This window comes from Tachypleus tridentatus, chromosome 13 (genome assembly GCF_004210375.1).
Source record: "Tachypleus tridentatus isolate NWPU-2018 chromosome 13, ASM421037v1, whole genome shotgun sequence".
Taxonomy (NCBI): domain Eukaryota; kingdom Metazoa; phylum Arthropoda; class Merostomata; order Xiphosura; family Limulidae; genus Tachypleus; species Tachypleus tridentatus.
This window is the reverse complement of record NC_134837.1, coordinates 37,174,831-37,194,200: the sequence shown is the minus strand read 5'-3', so window position 1 is coordinate 37,194,200 and position 19,370 is coordinate 37,174,831. Positions and strand designations below refer to the sequence as shown.

The window sequence follows — 19,370 nt, the reverse complement described above, 5'->3', positions numbered from 1 at the left end:
TAAAACGTCTACTGTCTGACACAGCCCTTTCCAAGTACAAGTTAATTATTTACAAAAGTCCGTAACAAAACAAAACAACTACCATGTTTTTAATTAATTAAAACTTCAACACTACGTCAAGTAAACTGTTTTTCTGCAATTAAGCATTGAGCTACATACTGGGATATTTGCGCTCTGCCCACCACAGGTATCGAAACTCGGTTTCTAGCGTTGCCATAAATACCGAAATTGTTGCACCATGTTTTACCACGAACCCTAATTTACAACTGCCGTAAAACTTTCACCAACTACAGAATCGCTTTATTAATACTGAAATTATTTACAAACCATTCTTCACTCATTTTCGTTTTGCTTCTCTCTTTCTGTAAAGAAGCTATCAACGACATTATCGTGCAAAGTGGGTTGGTTTTTTTTTTGGAGAGAAAGCAGTTCCTTCTTAAATGAGATTGTTGTTAAAACAATGAGGATCTCCATGCAGCAAAATAAGATCCAAACGTGGGGCTAAACATCCATTTTTATTAGCCCTGTAAACTTTTAAGTCATCAGCCACCACGACCACGCCATCTTACGACTAAAACACCAACTTTGTTTTGTAATCATTTGGTGATAACAGAGTCGAACACTTCTCAGAAATTTCCTTTCTGTCGATCCACAACACAGTGCAACACAACCGACAGTTGGTTTACTGAGATAAAACTGTTGTTTCAACAGCTTAATATCGCTGTCAGTGTGCAGTGCCATTTCTTCAGATATTTAAAATATTAACTCGTTATGAATTGTCTTGAACAGCCCAAAAAAATAAGAGCGAGATTTACGTCTAGTAGCCTCTGAACTTAACGTTATGATGAAAAATTAATCCAATAGTCGCGTGTAGTTTTCTTGAACTGTAGAGTCCAATGAGTCATCGCGACATCAGAAAGCAAACTCATGGCTAGGAAAACCACTAACGTCATTTAGACTTCTGAACACTTCTCTAATATTCTGACATTATCGTTATGTTGCACGAATTCAATGCACGACATATCTTTCACATCCATACGCTTTAGAGAAACTTCGCTCTTTATAGGGTACTTGATAAGAACAATCTAAAACCACACTCTAAGAAAAAAGTGTGCAAAGTAGCCCTCATTCGCCCGAATGTGTGTTTTATTGATCAGAAACAGACAAGGCCAATAATACAGCTGCTACTTGTTTAACTGCTGGTTACCGTATTTTACGCCTTGTAAGATGCTACATCGTAGAAGACACATCCTAATTTTGGAAAGACAATTCTAAAAAAAAAATATTTTGACTCAGTAACACCTTGATGCAGCCTTAAATCTTTCAACCTACTGAGTAAATACAGTCAAATACATAACATTATTCACAGTATATCGACAATATTAGTTAAACTGAATGTTTTATATTAATGAAAAAATTGTAATTGGTAAGTAATGAGATTATGATCTCTATAAGAGGCTATTTTGATTAGACCCTAATCTAACCTGTTGCCTTAACCCATCAATTTTGTTTTGGAAGACGCATGGGAATTTTTCAAGGTATTTGTAAAGCAAAATACGCGTCTTACAAGGCATAATATACAGTAATTGTTTACCAGTTTCATACCAGAAGATGTGAAACTGTCCGAATGCTTTACAACTCGCACTGTTATCCCGCCTAAGACAAAAAGCTATATCGTTCAGCATAAAACTCAACTAACGCCATTTTCAACCAAACTAAATCAATAAACGTCTCATCCCGCAAAATCTCGTCTCTAACATGCTCCTTTGGAAACTTCTTGCCTAACGAAGCTATCCTGTCGCCATGGCAGCGGGCCGTTGTAACATGTTCACTGGTCTTGATTTTAAAACACACTTTCATCATGTAGTCATATTAAGACATGGTTGAAGTGCAGAAACAATTAATTAATGTAATACCAGATGAACTTCCGCAGACTACGTGGGAAGTGTTCTCTTTCAAGAGTAAATAAAACTAAAACTGTAATTGTGGCGTGTCGATAAGATAGTTTTAATTACACCAGTTTGTGTGTAACATCACAATTAATAAAACTTTGTGAAGCTGCTTATATATATATTTGTAACTATTAGTTTGTTGGTTTTAGAATTTAGTGCAAAGAAAAAAAAATAATATCTTCATATAGTCATTCCTAATTCTCAATGGACGGACTAGAGGGAAGATAGCTAATCCGAAGCGCCCCCCGCCAACTCTTGGCCGAGTGGTATGATTTGTCATTCTTACAGAACACCAACGAACCAAAGTGCAGAGCGGGATTTTTTGGACAAAGTCCCAGAACTCCAACCATCAGGGCACGTCAGACCGTAATGACTGTTAGCAAAGTGATTGCATAAGCTTTGGTGGATACGTTAAAACCCATTTCTTAACTCATATTTCAAATTACATTGAAAATAATGGTACAGCTTTTATCGGATTACCAATAATATACTTCATCATTTCTCTAATATATAGCCCCCCGATAGTACAGCGCTATGTCTTCGGATTTACAACCCTATAATCAGGGGTTCGATTCCTCTCGGTGGGCTCAGCAGATAGCCCGATGTGGCTTTGCTATAAGAAAACATCCCCCACCCACTATGATATATGTAGTTAAAGGTAAAATGTATTTCTTATTATTTTCGCTCTCTATCTTAAATCTGTTTGGCGTAAGACGCATGCAGCAAAAAATAAAATAAAAACTCCACGTAAACGAATCCTGAAAATCTCCTCAACTAATACAACTGTATTATATAAGATAATAGACGTTCTAAGACTTCATTACACTAATACGTTAAGTAATGCTAGTATACTTCTGGTATTATAACAGTAATCTCAACCTACAGTCGAGACACCTACATGGTCAACGCGTGCGCATATATGTTGATACCTTGCGTGATTGCCACAACTGTTTTGCTCATTATTGATTGGTACAACCAGACAGAGTGACAGCAATAAATCAGGTTGTCACTGATTAAAAAAAAAAAAAAGTGTTGGTGGTTTCAGCTTAGGGATGTGCGTGTTTGTGTGCATATGCACAAATACATACACACACACTTCAATACACACGCATCTTACTTTATATTTTCACTTATCATTTCGTTTTTAAACTATTATGATATTTTACCTTCCCTTTCCTGATGTAATGTAGCAGACACCACAAACATTCAACGCGCGCTATGTACAATAGTATTAGTTCAAGAATACACCTAGATTATATCATAAATAATATATTACTTGATTATCTTCATCAGCAGCACCATACAATCTATAAATGTTAACCACCATTTAGGATTCCGCGCTACTCTCTTATTACAAACATATTTTCATCATTTTAGATACGCCACTAACCCTACGTTAAGTGAGCATACACCACCAAAGATCCACCGAAGACTCCACGTTAACTGTGTACATCCATCATTCAGGATACACCACTAACTTCACGATGTGCACATCTGCTATCTAGAATACACCATTAACTACATGTTAACTGTGCACATCCATCATCCAGGATACACCACTAACTTCACGATGTGCACATCTACCATCTAGAATACACCATTAACTACATGTCAACTGTGAACATCCACCATCTAGGATACATCACAAATGCCACGTTAACTTTGCATATCCAACACCTAGAATATAGCACCAATTCTAACAAATTATAAAGTTATGTGACTTTGATTGAAATATAAATTTCACTATTTTGAACAATATGCAATGCTGTTGTATGACCTATTTACCCATTAGATGATTCTAATTTACAACGTGCAAAATTACGAGTTAAAAGCCTCTGTACTTGTTTTAACTGGTGAGTCGAATATTTATAATATCGCTATAACTAAAATATATTTTGAAAATTTTGATTGAATATTACTTGAAATTGAATAAACTTAAAGTTACTGTAAATAAAGTTAATATCATCTATCTAGGTCATACCTGGAACGCGAAAACGTAAATGCTGATAGAATTTAATATTTTTATTTAAAAAGAAATAATAATAATAAATGTCATATTAACTAAAAAAACTGTAGCTATTTCACGCGATTATTTCAGGGTTCAAGCATTCGCCCAAAGCGAAAGTTGGTTAAAACAAGGTATACTTTAGAGATGCACCCTCCCACACATAAGTCTCATGAGCACCAGCAAAGCTAGAGTATCGTTTCAGTAGAACTTAAGGCAGAGTAGGCGTAGTAAGTTTGATAAACTGCAACCACATTTTGAAAGAAAAACAAATTGATGTAACAATGTTCCTAGAAATTCCACATAAGACTTTAATGTCACAATTCAATCATTACGAATTTTTGTAAAAGTGTTCTGAAATTGCAATTAATTATTTTCGTAAAACAATGAAATGGGGTCATTTATTTTAAAAATATTTTTCTCATAGGGACAATGAAGTTTGATTATCATGTAATCAATATTAAGTAAGATTACGTGACAGCACGATTTTTTTCATGTTTCGTGGAATAAACGTTGTTGTTGTTTGTGCTTCTTTTTTCAAGTGATACAAATCAGCTAATGATATGACAAGAGCAAGCTTTTTCGCAGTGTCATCTTCGGTGATATGTCGATTTTTGTTTCTTCAACTGAACGTCAGCGGCCAAATCAGATACCCCTATAGGTCAAGCATAGTCCATCATATTTTTTTTAATGCGATAAAAATGGAAGGCAACCAGCCAGCAGCGTCTGCCGCCTGAAGCGACTACTCCATACCAAATGTTCAGAATTGACTGTCACTCTCGTAACACACCCACTGCCGATAGTGCAAAATGATTTTGGTAATACCATGGTACAAATTTAATTTGCATGTTGACCGTAAATACTGTTATTATGAACCTTGTCACTGAAATGCTATGACCGCCGTAACATCATGTGACCCCTCAACAAAAAAAAAGTATTATGAGGAAAATTTCGGGTACTCTACAATCTTCAACGAAGTGTTCATCTTAGAATAACTTTTCCGTAAGTTATAATTAAACTAAAGTTAATTAAAGATTTAAATAGGGCTGTATGATGAGTAAAAATCTGTAGTTTTATAACTGATATTTTTCATGCTGTAATTAAATGTTTGAAAAACAATAGTCTAACTTTTATAAATGTCGTTGAAACGTGTGTATGTTTCATTATACCAAAGTAACGCCGGACTATCCTCTGCACCCACTGACAGGAATCGAGCCCTTGATTTTAGCGTTGTAATTCCAAAAACTAACCGCTATTCTACCGGAGAACAAGTAGGAGGGAAGCCATATCTAGTAATTATCTGTTTAAAATATTAAATGTAATCGAAGAACCAAGTACTTAGGTTCAAAATATTTTATCCCAAAGGTCATGGACAAATCATCCCTCCATAATTGTCGGAATTATGTCAAATTAGGCAGAAATAGTCATCTGATAACGATCAGTTGAAATAATTTATTGAACGGTACCAACCAACATAGAATTATTTATTTCGTTTATGTTTATCCACATTTGATGAACCTTTAGGAATCAAAAGTTCCCGTCCTGGTGCCTCCAAAATGAAGATAAATATTTAACTTTGGTTTAATCTATGACTTGTTCGTAAAGTGCAATCTATATGTTTCAACAAGTAAAACAAGCAAAGAGATACGGTGATCACAGCCTCTGCCCTTTAATATCCATGATCAGTTTAAGAGAACGACAACGTTGCATTGCGTTTTCATTTATTTAATCAAACAATATCATAAATTAACTTTCAAGCCTCAGAGTGATTTTGTTTGGTTAATTTGTATACAGTTATTTGTATAAATACGTACAGATTATTCTTCAGTGAAGTAGTTTTGACCAGTATCAGTAAATTATCATTAAAATATAAGGTAGACGCCTATCGAGTCTTTTGCGAATCAAGTAGAGCGCAGAGGAATATGTTATTTACATTCTTTAAAATAAAGCTATGAACAGTTCAATACCAGTCTATTTGTCCTGAAAAGGGCCGGAGTACTATGTGTTACTCTGGCCCTAAAGCACTACAACTACAACATAGTAGTAGCTGAAATGAAAGTTAGGGATGGAGGAAGAGGTTTTTTGAACCTGACCCTCCTGGGTATCAAAATACCCAAATACCCACAAAGAAGAAAGCAAATACCGGTCTGGTTTATATCAGTGTGAAACTTCTGTGTTTTCCAAAACAGGTAACTCAACATTAGTTGATCAACTTCGTAACAAAAACAGCACTAGCATCCATTACTTGAACTGTTCAAATTTAATAAAATGCTTTTGTTGTTGTTATTCGAGAACTGGTGCAGCCTGTGAAAATATCCTTTAAGTATTTTTTTTTAATTTTCGATAGTCGTATGTTTGAATCTAACAGATGCGTCACCCCTTGGTGGCAGGTCCAGGGACTTATAACATTAAAAATCGGGTTTCGATGCCCCATTGTGTGAGTTTGCGCTTAATAACAAATGAACAAAAACAGTCGCGCTAAAGCAGTTAGCAAGGAAAATTTTCAGTCTCACGTGATAAACGATTAGCGTTAATATTTGTCCTATTAGTAGCAGTGATCAAATGACAGATAGCGAGCACGTGAAGCGAAACGAATTATCAGTTGTATTTCGTTGCTCTCTGACTGTTTCATTGGAGATTGGTGAAAGGTGATGATTGGATGATTCAGTTTAGCCAAAACAGTAGATACCCTCAATAAATTAATCGGAAATGAGTGTAAAGAGCTACCGAGCAAACTGTTAGTAAGTCTATTTCTTGGAAACATTATAAAAGGACATTGACATTAGAAATGATGTTGTGCTCCCTTTACTTAACACTGTATAACACCTAGATGTATTACAACGCCAAGACTCTTCTTATATGTGAAATGTGTTTATGCAAAACACACCTTTCAGAAAGATACAGTAAAATCAGAGAGGAAGAAATCACAAGTACAATTTAACATTTAGTTAAAAAATAATAAAGTCAAACCTGGATGGGTTGTATATTTAGTTAAGAACAATCACATGCCAAAATAACATTATGTAGATTATTAACAGGTTAGTAAGCTCAATAAGTGTCTTGTATTTTTTAATGTCTTTAAATCTTCAAGGGTAGAAACAGTTTTGATGATTTGTCATAAAATATCATCAATAATACCAGATTAAAACAAAAAAAAGAATAACAATTATAAGGTAATTATATAATTGATATTTAATTTTTACAACATTAAAAATAAATGTTAGGCTTGTTTGGACTTTTAAACAAGTTTCCATTCTGTAAATGTAGTAAAATTGGTAGTTTTTATTCATTAAAAGTTAGAAAGGAAATTACAAGTTGAATTAATAATACTAGCAGAAACGCCGCCCTACAGGTGATTGTTTGCACTAGTAATTACTAATGGTAGTATGTATTCACAAATCGTGGAAAATATTTAGAAAAAGTGAACATTTTTTTAAAAAGGATTTTCTACAAGAGGAAGTACTGTATAAAAAATTATTTGTATTGTATTCTTTAGTCAAACGTAACTCAATGCATCAAAATGATTCAACGTACGAAGATGAAAAAATCATAAATTTAACTCACATAAACTATAATGTTTTTATACCTTAGAGGTGGTACCGTTTATAGAAAAATAATTTTTTAAGAATGCTAGTTTCTCAGTACTGCATTTAAAAGTTACATTAATAATGATATAATCAAACTCACGTTTATAGTTCTAGTGAAAGTTGTCTTCTTTTTGTGAGGAGAGTCCTTAACATTGTGTTCTGTTATGAAAAAATGATTGTTGCACATACCACAGTATTTTCCTGTCTGAATCTTAAATACACTAAGGGTGAGAGAAATTTGTTATTGGTTTTTTGTTTGAGGTGCAATTCAGTAGATGAACGCAGGAGTTTCGGTTACATATATAGATAGTGACATATACGTTACATCCATTATAGTAAGATAAATAGTAATTAATTGCATCCTGTTAAACTCTAGAAGTATTTTTGAAGTAACGGTAACAAAATTAACTACACACTAGTTCAGATACAGTAAAAGTTAAATTATTATTAATTAGGTTTGTTCTTTCTTAAATATAATGGGATACAATGGAATATAGGCGCTCCATCCGCCAGGAGTATAGAAACAGCTGAACCACTGTCTGAAACTTGTGTGCAGGTGATAATGAGTTATCTAAGATAATTAACTCTAAGAATAAAAATAAAACTTACACTGTTATTTTAAGTTACCTAAAGTTATTTAAATAAATATATTTGATAATCAAAAACAAACGTCTTGAGTTCAGTACTTTAAGGTGGATATTTCAGTACAACGTATTTTAATAAATAAAATCCTTTCTACAAACATTAGTTCGTAAGCACAAACTTGGTCACGATTAGCTTTACTCTGGCCCAGCATGGCCAGGTGGTTAAGGCGCTCGACTCATAATCTGAGGGTCACGGGTTCGAATGGCCGTTACACAAAGCATGCTCGCCCTTTCAGCCGTGGGGGCGTTATAAGTGATGGTCAATCCAACTATTCGTTGGTAAAAGAGTAACCTAGGAGTTGGCGGTTGGTGGTGATGACTAGCTGCCTTCCCTCTAGTCTTACACTGATAAATTAGGGACGGCTAACGCAGATAGCTCTCATATAGCTTTGCGTGAAATTCAAAAACAAACAAACAAACAAGCTTTACTTTTAACACAATTCATACGAAGTACTATCATCAAATGCACACAAGCTCAACTTTCAAATGCTTGCACCAATATCTTTGTGTATGTAATCACACACCAAACGGACGCATCTTCCAAGTTCATACACGAATCAACATTCTGATGAATGAACGTAACTCAACTCTCAACTTTATGGTTACAAAATCTCTACCGCAACCAATAATCCCATCAACAGTACGATCCTTGACCTAGCAAAGCCTTGTACGTCCCCAAAGTGTGAGCCCAGTACCGCGTGTCCTTGTCATTTTGCTCCCTTATGATTTTGCGTGGTGCTCGTTTTTTCAAGTGCGAAGTACTGAAAAATTGTGCAATCTCCAGAACCCGTAAAAATGAACGCTTTAAGTGTCTCTTGTTCCTTGCTGCATGTTGCTAATGTAACATGACTTTGTTCCATCGTGTTATTTGCTGTACCGTAGTCTCTGAGAGGTCTCACTTGATATGCACGCTAACCATGCAACTCCTGTTGTGGACGTGGTCGAATAAAAATGAACCACTGTGACATCATTTGATCAACTGTTTTTCTCATTACCCTCTCAAAGAGTCACACTGAACTTGTATATGTCCTCCGTATTACGACGATACTGTCAGTTAGATATTTTCCTCACAACTAGGTCAATATAAGAAAATCGAGATCAAAGATAAGAAAAATGGGCTTGAAATGCAATTTCCAGTGTTAGAATTGTTCATACTCATGGTTTAACACTTCAAGGTTAACACAGCACAACATAAAAATATTAAATAATTTTACACTGGTTTAGTTTTTCATGTTGAGAAATGTCCGACAAAATGGACTTGAAATGCAATTTCCAGTGTTAAAATCGTTCATATTTATGGTTTAACACTTCAAGGTTAACGCAGCACAACATAAAAAATATTAAATAATTTTACACTGGTTTAGTTTTTCATGATGAGAAATGTCTGACAAAATTGACTTGAAATGCAATTTCCAGTGTTAAAATCGTTCATATTTATGGTTTAACACTTCAAGGTTAACGCAGCACAACATAAAAAATATTAAATAATTTTACACTGGTTTAGTTTTTCATGATGAGAGATGTCCGACTCGTTGTTATTTCCCTCAAATTAAATAAAAAATGCATGTTGATCAATTGTTTTAAGATTTTACAAAATTTAAACACCACACAACCGTTCCACTTGTGTCTACATATGTAAAAACTACTGTACTACTTTACACATAAAAAAAAATATAAACTGTCATTAGTCTAAAATATAAATAAATATGGCCAATTAATAAAATCACTGAAAATCACACAATTAATTATTGTTCAAAGTTCTCGGGTCAAAGATCGGTGAGCTTAGGGCCAATAATTACATTTTTTTGGACAAAAACACACACATTTTAACCCTGTAAAAGGTTTCACAGGTTTTGTATATCAAATTCAAAATGAAAACCGATGTACCAACCTCGTGTTTTACAGAGAAATATATATATGTATATACTTTATGTGATAAATAATAACTGTAAACAAATACAAGTTCAAAGAAAGTATGGATTGCTTGCTCTTCACTTGAAGCTCTGAAGTACAAGAAGTAGCCTTAAATTTTTACTGGACATTACTGTGTCATAGTGACAAGGTCATGCATCTGTTAATCCTCCACTTTCCCTCTCCGTAGCTACCCTTAGGGCAGGGTCCCTTCCTAGAACAAACCCCTTTAGTGTGAGAGAGCTAAAAATAACTTTGTTCTAAGTCCTAAATGTCCGCATACATATATGTATATGATAATAATAAATAGTTTCCTTCAAGGTCGGGAAAAGCTAAGAGTTGCCAGCTGTACTTTGGTATAAGAATGTATACATGCTTTACTTGTATAACAAAGTAAAAAACGAATACACGTGGACAATGTGTACAAAATATTTTGTCATATTTTTATTTTTATCATTATTCGATCGCATAACGAAATTCATTGACACTTTAAATGTGGTACATATAATGGATAAGTCAATGGTCCCTAAAAGTACACACCTCAGACATCACGAAATGTCTGTTTTCCAAACTGCTTGAAATATACCGTGACTGACCCACTTTCCTTTGTAGACCTTTAGGCAGTTTGGCACGAGAAAGCTCAAAACATTCTTTATAATCAAATATTAAGATTCCCTTTTTTTCTCTCTCTCTGGGCAGGAAAAAAAATTACAATACCTTCCTCACTTTCGCCAACGTAATATAACAGAAGTGAAAACCATTATCGATTCTTTCCAAAGAATTCTCGATCGAATCAAAATACTTTTTCACTCTGGTTAAAACGAAACTTGTTACTTTACTTATCTAGACAACTTAGTTCTAATTAAATTTTTAACCGATGTATGTGGCCTTTGTTTCCGTATCAAGGGTCAGTAAAATTAGACTGGATGTTTTTAATATTTACCTACAAGCTGTAACAAATTCAGACGAATCATGACTTATGATTTTCTATTTTTGACATCTCATTTTCTTCCAGGTCAACATAAACTTTCCAAAGTCGTAAATTGTTCAGATTTAAGATGATATACGACACTTGACATTCATGAAGCTGAACCTGACCTTGGTTTGTAGCAATCACGTGACACCACCACCTTCTTGTAAGCCGGAAAAAGCGACCTCATTGCAGGTATAGGCGTTCTATGACTACTGCTGTAGTATCATTAATCTGTTCATAATTCTACTATGGATTTCATTACTAGAATCCTTGTTGAATAAACCATATTCTCTGATGTACTGTAATCATAAATATTAAGTTGGATACGTTGATTAGCTCTGTGCCTGGTACACCTTTAACGTTAATCACGCATTTTATTACACTGTAACTGAAATCCTTTTACTCATATATCACAATATATGCTCAGTTGTAATTTTTCTTCTATTAACACAGTATCAATACCCCCTTACACTGAGTATATACCTTTGAGGTAAAATTACAAACAGATAGAGAAATTGGAAGGAAAAAAGGGTAGAAACAATAATTCTTGGCAAGCAATAAACATGCTATAAACATGGCAAGTATTTAAAATTAAGACGAGAAATATGAAGAGTTCATCTACTGGGTACCCGGCATGGCCAGGTGGTTTAGGGCACTCGATTCGTAGTCTGAGTGAGGTGGGTTAGAATTCCGGTCACACAAACATGCTCGGCCTTTCAGCAGTGGGGCGTTATAATGTTACTGTCAATCCCACTATTCGTTGGAAAAGAGTAGCCCAAGAATTGAGGGTGAGTGATGATGACTAGCTACCTTCCCTCTAGTCTTACACTGCTAAATTAAGGACGGATAGCGCAAACAGCCCTCGTGTAGCTTTGCACGAAAGTCAACAAAAAATCATCTGCTGTGCAACTGTAATCTACAATAATCTCTGTGCGGCAGGTGTCAATTAGTAGTTTCCACCACTTACAATAACAAAACATAAAAATCACACAGAGAAAAAACAAAAAATACACTAAAGAATATTAATAGCTTTGGTTTTACAGTCTTCTAACAACTTTGTCATTCATAACAATGGGTTGTTTGTAGAATATAGGTAACTACGGTTTTACAATCTCCTAACAACTTTGCCATTTATAACAATGGGTTGTTTGTAGAATATAGGTAACTACGGTTTTACAGTGTTCTAACAACTTTGTCATTCATAACAATGGGTTGTTTGTAGAATATAAGTAACTACGGTTTTACAGTCTCCTAACAACTTTGTCATTCATAACAATGGGTTGTTTGTAGAATATAGGTAACTACGGTTTTACAGTCTCCTAACAACTTTGCCATTTATAACAATGGGTTGTTTGTAGAATATAGGTAGCTACGGTTTTACAGTCTCCTAACAACTTTGTCATTTATAACAATGGGTTGTTTGTAGAATATAGGTAACTACGGTTTTACAGTCTCCTAACAACTTTGTCATTTATAACAATGGGTTGTTTGTAGAATATAGGTAACTACGGTTTTACAGTCTCCTAACAACTTTGTCATTTATAACAATGGGTTGTTTGTAGAATATAGGTAACTACGGTTCTACAGTCTCCTAATAACTTTGCCATTTATAACAATGGGTTGTTTGTAGAATATAGGTAACTACGGTTTTACAATCTCCTAACAACTTTGCCATTTATAACAATGGGTTGTTTGTAGAATATAGGTAACTACGGTTTTACAGTGTTCTAACAACTTTGTCATTTATAACAATGGGTTGTTTGTAGAATATAGGTAACTACGGTTTTACAGTCTCCTAACAACTTTGTCATTCATAACAATGGGTTGTTTGTAGAATATAGGTAACTACGGTTTTACAGTCTCCTAACAACTTTGCCATTTATAACAATGGGTTGTTTGTAGAATATAGGTAGCTACGGTTTTACAGTCTCCTAACAACTTTGTCATTCATAACAATGGGTTGTTTGTAGAATATAGGTAACTACGGTTTTACAGTCTCCTAACAACTTTGTCATTTATAACAATGGGTTGTTTGTAGAATATAGGTAACTACGGTTTTACAGTCTCCTAACAACTTTGTCATTTATAACAATGGGTTGTTTGTAGAATATAGGTAACTACGGTTCTACAGTCTCCTAATAACTTTGCCATTTATAACAATGGGTTGTTTGTAGAATATAGGTAACTACGGTTTTACAATCTCCTAACAACTTTGCCATTTATAACAATGGGTTGTTTGTAGAATATAGGTAACTACGGTTTTACAGTGTTCTAACAACTTTGTCATTTATAACAATGGGTTGTTTGTAGAATATAGGTAACTACGGTTTTACAGTCTCCTAACAACTTTGTCATTCATAACAATGGGTTGTTTGTAGAATATAGGTAACTACGGTTTTACAGTCTCCTAACAACTTTGCCATTTATAACAATGGGTTGTTTGTAGAATATAGGTAGCTACGGTTTTACAGTCTCCTAACAACTTTGTCATTTATAACAATGGGTTGTTTGTAGAATATAGGTAACTACGGTTTTACAGTCTCCTAACAACTTTGTCATTTATAACAATGGGTTGTTTGTAGAATATAGGTAACTACGGTTTTACAGTCTCCTAACAACTTTGCCATTTATAACAATGGGTTGTTTGTAGAATATAGGTAACTACGGTTTTACAGTGTTCTAACAACTTTTTCATTTATAACAATGGGTTGTTTGTAGAATATAGGTAACTACGGTTTTACAGTCTCCTAACAACTTTTTCATTTATAACAATGGGTTGTTTGTAGAATATAGGTAACTACGGTTTTACAGTCTCCTAAAAACTTTGCCATTTATAACAATATATTTTTCCATAGATCAGTACCAACTACAGGAGAGTAGGAAACTGTCAATTTACATAGAACAGTTATCATTACATAAGGTGCTAATATATATATATATACCATATCTTTAGCAATTTCTGGGTACTTACGTTATACCTTTCGATTTTATATCTCAAAATAACTCGCATTAGTTGAAAAAATACAGGTTGTATGAACAATTTAGCTAAATTTAATTTTAGCAGCAATTCTGTATGTTGACGATATTTTAGTTACTAAAAAATGTTCAGTCTGTACGTATACCCTACATAGTCTAGTTTTTCACAAACCCTTTGTCATTAATAGAATTATTACAATAATATATACAACACGTTTCTATATACATGCAAAATTATGTATAGATATACAATGAGAGTGTCGGAAGTGAAACCATTTTCAACCGAGTGTTTTTAATATAACCACAACCTTTTTCTTGTGCGTTTTTTTAAACCAGTTTTATCCTAAAGCAACTTTTCTCCTTCTGCTTTTTTTTTTTTTTTGTTAACTGGCTATTTTCTTATCTTTACGCAACTCTTTTCCCTGATTTTTTAACGGATGTTTTTTTTTCTTATCTTAACGCAACTTTTACTTCTGGCACTTTTTTTTTCAGCTGACTGTTTTATATTAACGCAATTTTATTTCTGGCACTACTTTCTTCAACCAGCTGTTTTATTATCGCAACATAATTCTTTTCCCTATATTTTGTTTGTTTGTTTCTTATCTTAACGCAACTTTTTGTTTTCCTGGTGGAATGAAATCAGGTACACGGAGCAAAAACCTTTCTGTAAATGTTTATCAAAACATTCCAAACATTGTTTTCTACAAAAATTAAATCAGAGGTATAATTTTGGGAGGACAGCGACAGCTCACTCCAAATGTAAAATTCGGGCCCTAAATGGAAATTTTTGCGAAATATTTATAATCATGCCAAATTAACACATATACGTACATCAAGGAGGTCCCGTAGGTATACAGATTTACAGCGATAAAATCAGGGGTTCATTCCCCTCGGTGGACTCAACAGATAGTCCGATGTGGCTTTGCTATAAGAACATACATACACACACATAAACATACTCCCCCAGGAGGTCAGAATTCTTTGTCTTCCTCACCCAAATGTTTTTCTGGTTTTTCTTGTGTGTGTAAAATGACACCACTGGATAAAATAGCCTTGTATGATCTACATTTATGTGCAACACAATATTTTTAAATGCAGGATGATAAAGAGCCAAAAAGGTTCAAAATTAATCAGTATTTGTTTGTTTGTTTATTAAGTTCAACTCAATACTAAAGCCACAAATAATCAATAAATGTTTGTTTCTTAGAGCAAACTCACATTGAGTTTTCTGCTGTGTCTACTGCGGGGAATTGAATCTCAGATTTTAGCGTTTTAAGTCCTTAAACTTATCGCTGCCATCATTAAATAATGTGATCTGAATTTTTTTCGACAATATCCACATCATACATATTGTTCATATTATACTTTTCTCTCAACAGTAGTTGTATATTTAAACGAAATTTCTTAATGGCATGGCCAAGTGGCTAAGGCACTCGACTCGTAATCTGTGCGTCGCGGGTTCGAATCCCCTTCACGCCAAACATGATCGCCCTTTCAATCATGGGGGCGTTAGAAAGTGACGGCTAATTTCACAAATTTGTTGGTAAAAGAGTAGTACAAGAGCTTGTGGTGGGTGGTAATGACCAGCTGCCTTCCCTCTAGTCTTACACTCTTAAATTAGGGACGGCTAGCGCAGATAGCCCTCGTGTAGCTTTGCGCGAAATTTAAACAAAATTTCTCAATTCTGAAAATTCAGGACCAACTCATGCCGCTGATTTTAGCTATTTTTAAAAGTAAACTAAATAACCTCTGTAATGTCCCACAAACTTTTTTTTTTAAATAACAGTGCGTCGTGTAACACAGTATCTCAAATCACAGTAAAATACGCATTATCCATAACGATTAACTCAAAATACAATCAAGTCACAATACATATGTTTTAAATAGAGATATTTAAAAACACTCTCTTTCTCAAGGTAAAATTTATAGCGTAAACATGGGACATTAGACATGGGAGTATATTTGGTGAAGGTATTTTATGCCACAGTTTCAATAAAAACTTTAATAATTTTGGATAATACATTTAAACACTGCCTGATATAACTAATATGTTGATTTTTAAAAGAGCAAAAAGTAGGTAAAAAAATACGCGACTGTTGTTTCAAACAATTCTAAATACACGAAACAGGACTTTAAATATCCAGGTTTATTATTATGAAAAGATACGAAGTTTAAAACTCAAGATTGATAAGAATAGACATTTGACATGGATCAATATTCCTATAAAATGATTTAGATGAAACTTTGAAAAAATCAATATTTTAAACGTTGACCTGAACAAAACTGAATTTAAAACACGTCACAATCACTATAGAGCGGTCTTCAAAATCATAGTATCAAATACTTAAGAAGACAAACAATACATATACTACGACTATTTAACGTTAGCCTTAATACAAGTTAAATAAATATATAAGACAAATATTCAAAAGCAACTTTTGTTTTAATGCTTTTAAAACTTAAAGAAAACATCTTTACCATGTACGTGTAGACAGGTGTAAGTAATATCTGTAACTTACAATGTACACCTGTCAGAAAAGCTATATTATTTCACAGAAACTCGACAACGAAGTTATAGACCATATGGTCCAACAATATAATACTGTCACGCCACACAAACACTTACACATATACAACGGTTTAATATGTAGACACAAAACTCCTAACATATGAATTTAACTAAACGGAAAATACAGTAGATAATTGCACATTTGGACTTCATGGCTCCAACAACTGATAAAAAAAATGACAAAAAGAACAATATCAAGTATTGTTTCCACTCTCTAGCACTTACGACTTTATGCCAACAATGATACTGATGACCCTCGTGAAAGGCAGTTCAAAGGTATAGTTATTGTACCATCCATAGATTATTTGTCTTTGTTGAATTTCTCGCAAAGCACCACCCACAGACTATAGTAATTTCATAAAAGTGCAAGTATTCTTATATGTTTATATCTTCATCTATATATATTTATTTAATTATTGCCTCATACGTATAGATATAACTTGCATTGCTGTACGTGTAAACCATGTTGATATAGTTTACACATAATATTTATTAAGTAAATTTTAAAATAATTAAACTGTTATTTAACAACTATAAACAAACCCAATAAAAGTGTTGATCTATGGCCCAAATTTAAAGGAAAATCAGCCAATCAGCCAATCAGCCATGATAATTTCAAAAATCATATTTAAGTTTTCACTCTACAATAATGGCAAATTTATACGCCTACACATACACTAACTTTAACGGTATCAAATTGCCACAAATCAACACGAAAATCCTGGCCTGGTTTTAGGCCCTTAACTGTGCCTCTTGATTACTAGAAAACGCCTTGGTATAAACATACAACAAGGGCCGTACACCGACTGTCCGTTTATTATATGATAACCTAATAAAATTGTTTCATGTCCGCATATGGTTCTATTTTTTGCTATCAAGTTTAAATATAGAAAGTAGTTACGTACCTCTTTCACGACGGCGGGCTATTCTTAGCAGGAACTGTGCAAATACTGAACCCAAAATATCGAAAGTAGTGCCGTTAGAAACGGGAAGTAGCAGGCGAACCTTGATGTGTATCAGTAAAAAATAGTACGTTAAGTTATTGCCTACATTTTTCTCTGTTAATCTACATTATAAGTAAAAAATACAAAAAATCTCATAACCTACTTTTTAAAAATTGAAATAGTTGTTTTTAATCTGAACTTTCTTGTATTTTTACCTAGTTTCAATATATTTCTGTAAGCAATTCTAACGTAATACATGACGTCAATGTCATCCGAACCCGCCCAGCTGTAGGCGTTAGGCTGCATCCTTAGTAACCAACTTGCGTCAAGGGCGCCTTGGTTACCGCGTGGCTAGTGAGAAAATGTTTGTACATGTACCAAACGTGAGAATAAATTTAGAATAATTCTGTTAGAATTTATAAGCTCACTGTGGACCTGTGTAATGTTAGCAAATTAAGTGTCTTTAAGTATAGAAAAAAGTTTCATAGCTTCTAGTCTTTTCGTTTTTCATTTACCTTTTAAGACTGAACGAACGAAACGAAAGCAGAACCGTCAAGGACAAAAACAAGGAATGTGAAACGGTGAGATGCTAGAAAATAAAAACGGATAAAGTTCCAGGTTGAAAAGAGATAACTAAGTAAACGGGTATAAAATAAATAACAAGACGTTTAAATTATAGGAAGATAGAAAGAGAGAGAGTGGTTTAATAATAGAACGTAACATATAGGTAATAAAACGATTCTTCATAAGGAAAATAAGTCTGAAATCAATGCACTCTGAATCGGAATTACGTTTATAACACTAAAGAGCACTAAATCTAGATCAGCACAAAAACAAATAAATTTTATCTTTCAAGTTCATTCTAGAAAAACACAATGTTGTTGGTGCAAGTCCCTAACCAAACCGTTGACCCACTGAGGGCAAAATGGATCAGAGAAAATTATAACTAAAAGTATAAATTTAACATTTTCGTAATGATCAAAATTAGCATGCGTGAATGACAGAAACACGTGAACATATAACAGGATAACACAAAGAAAAAAAATTAGTAAATTTGATAAATTTAAAATTGAATGAAATAAACAAATGATTAAAGAAGCGAAGAAAGAAATAAGAGGATAAAAAATTAATTGAAAAGGAGATCAAGTAAAGATGGGTAAATAAGACTTACGAAAAATGAAAGGAAGCCAAACAGATCAGCAGATTATAATAGAGAGGGAAGTAATTAAAAGGTAAATTCAAAGCAAAAACTGTCTGAAGAGAAGAGAAAAATAAAACAAAACTCTAACGAAAGTAAACACACCGAAGCAAAAGTCTGAAGAAAGCATGAAAAGAAAAGGAGAGACAAAAGGGGAACACTTCAAGAATAATAGGGAAACAAAATATATAAAGTTGTTTTGGTTGATTATGTGTAATTAGGCACAAAGCTACACAATGGGAATTTGTTTATTGAAACCAGGTTTCTAGTGGTGTGAGTCCGCAGACATACCGCTGTGCACTGGAGAGTGGGTGTGGAGCAAGATGTTTGTTTGTTTTGTTTGTCTTTGATTTTCGCGCAAAGCTACACGAAGGTTATCTGTGCTAACCGTTCTTATTTTAGTAGTGTAAGACTAGAAGGAAGGCAACTAGTCATTACCACCCACAGCCAACTTCGAGATACTCTTTTACCAACGAGTAGTGGGATTGATCGTACATTATAATGTCCCCACGGCTGAAATGGCATGCATGTTTGATGTGACAGGGATTCGAACCCTCGACCCTCAGATTACGAGTTGAGCGCCCTGACCACCTGGCCATGCCGGGCCGGGG

At 34.0% G+C, this 19,370-nt stretch overlaps 1 protein-coding gene across 4 annotated transcripts in view; it reads right to left on the bottom strand.

Annotated features, from left to right (window-relative positions):
- The window catches only part of LOC143238552 (myocyte-specific enhancer factor 2-like), a 166,558-nt gene extending 148,934 nt beyond the window's left edge, over window positions 1-17,624 (bottom strand). For 2 of the 4 annotated variants that reach the window (XM_076478890.1, XM_076478892.1), the window contains exon 1: window positions 17,523-17,624. The gene's annotated coding sequence lies outside the window, so the exon portion shown is untranslated. The remainder of the gene's footprint in view (window positions 1-17,522) is intronic. The other 2 variants (XM_076478894.1, XM_076478896.1) reach the window with 2 other exon arrangements.
- Between the last annotated feature and the right edge of the window lie 1,746 nt (window positions 17,625-19,370).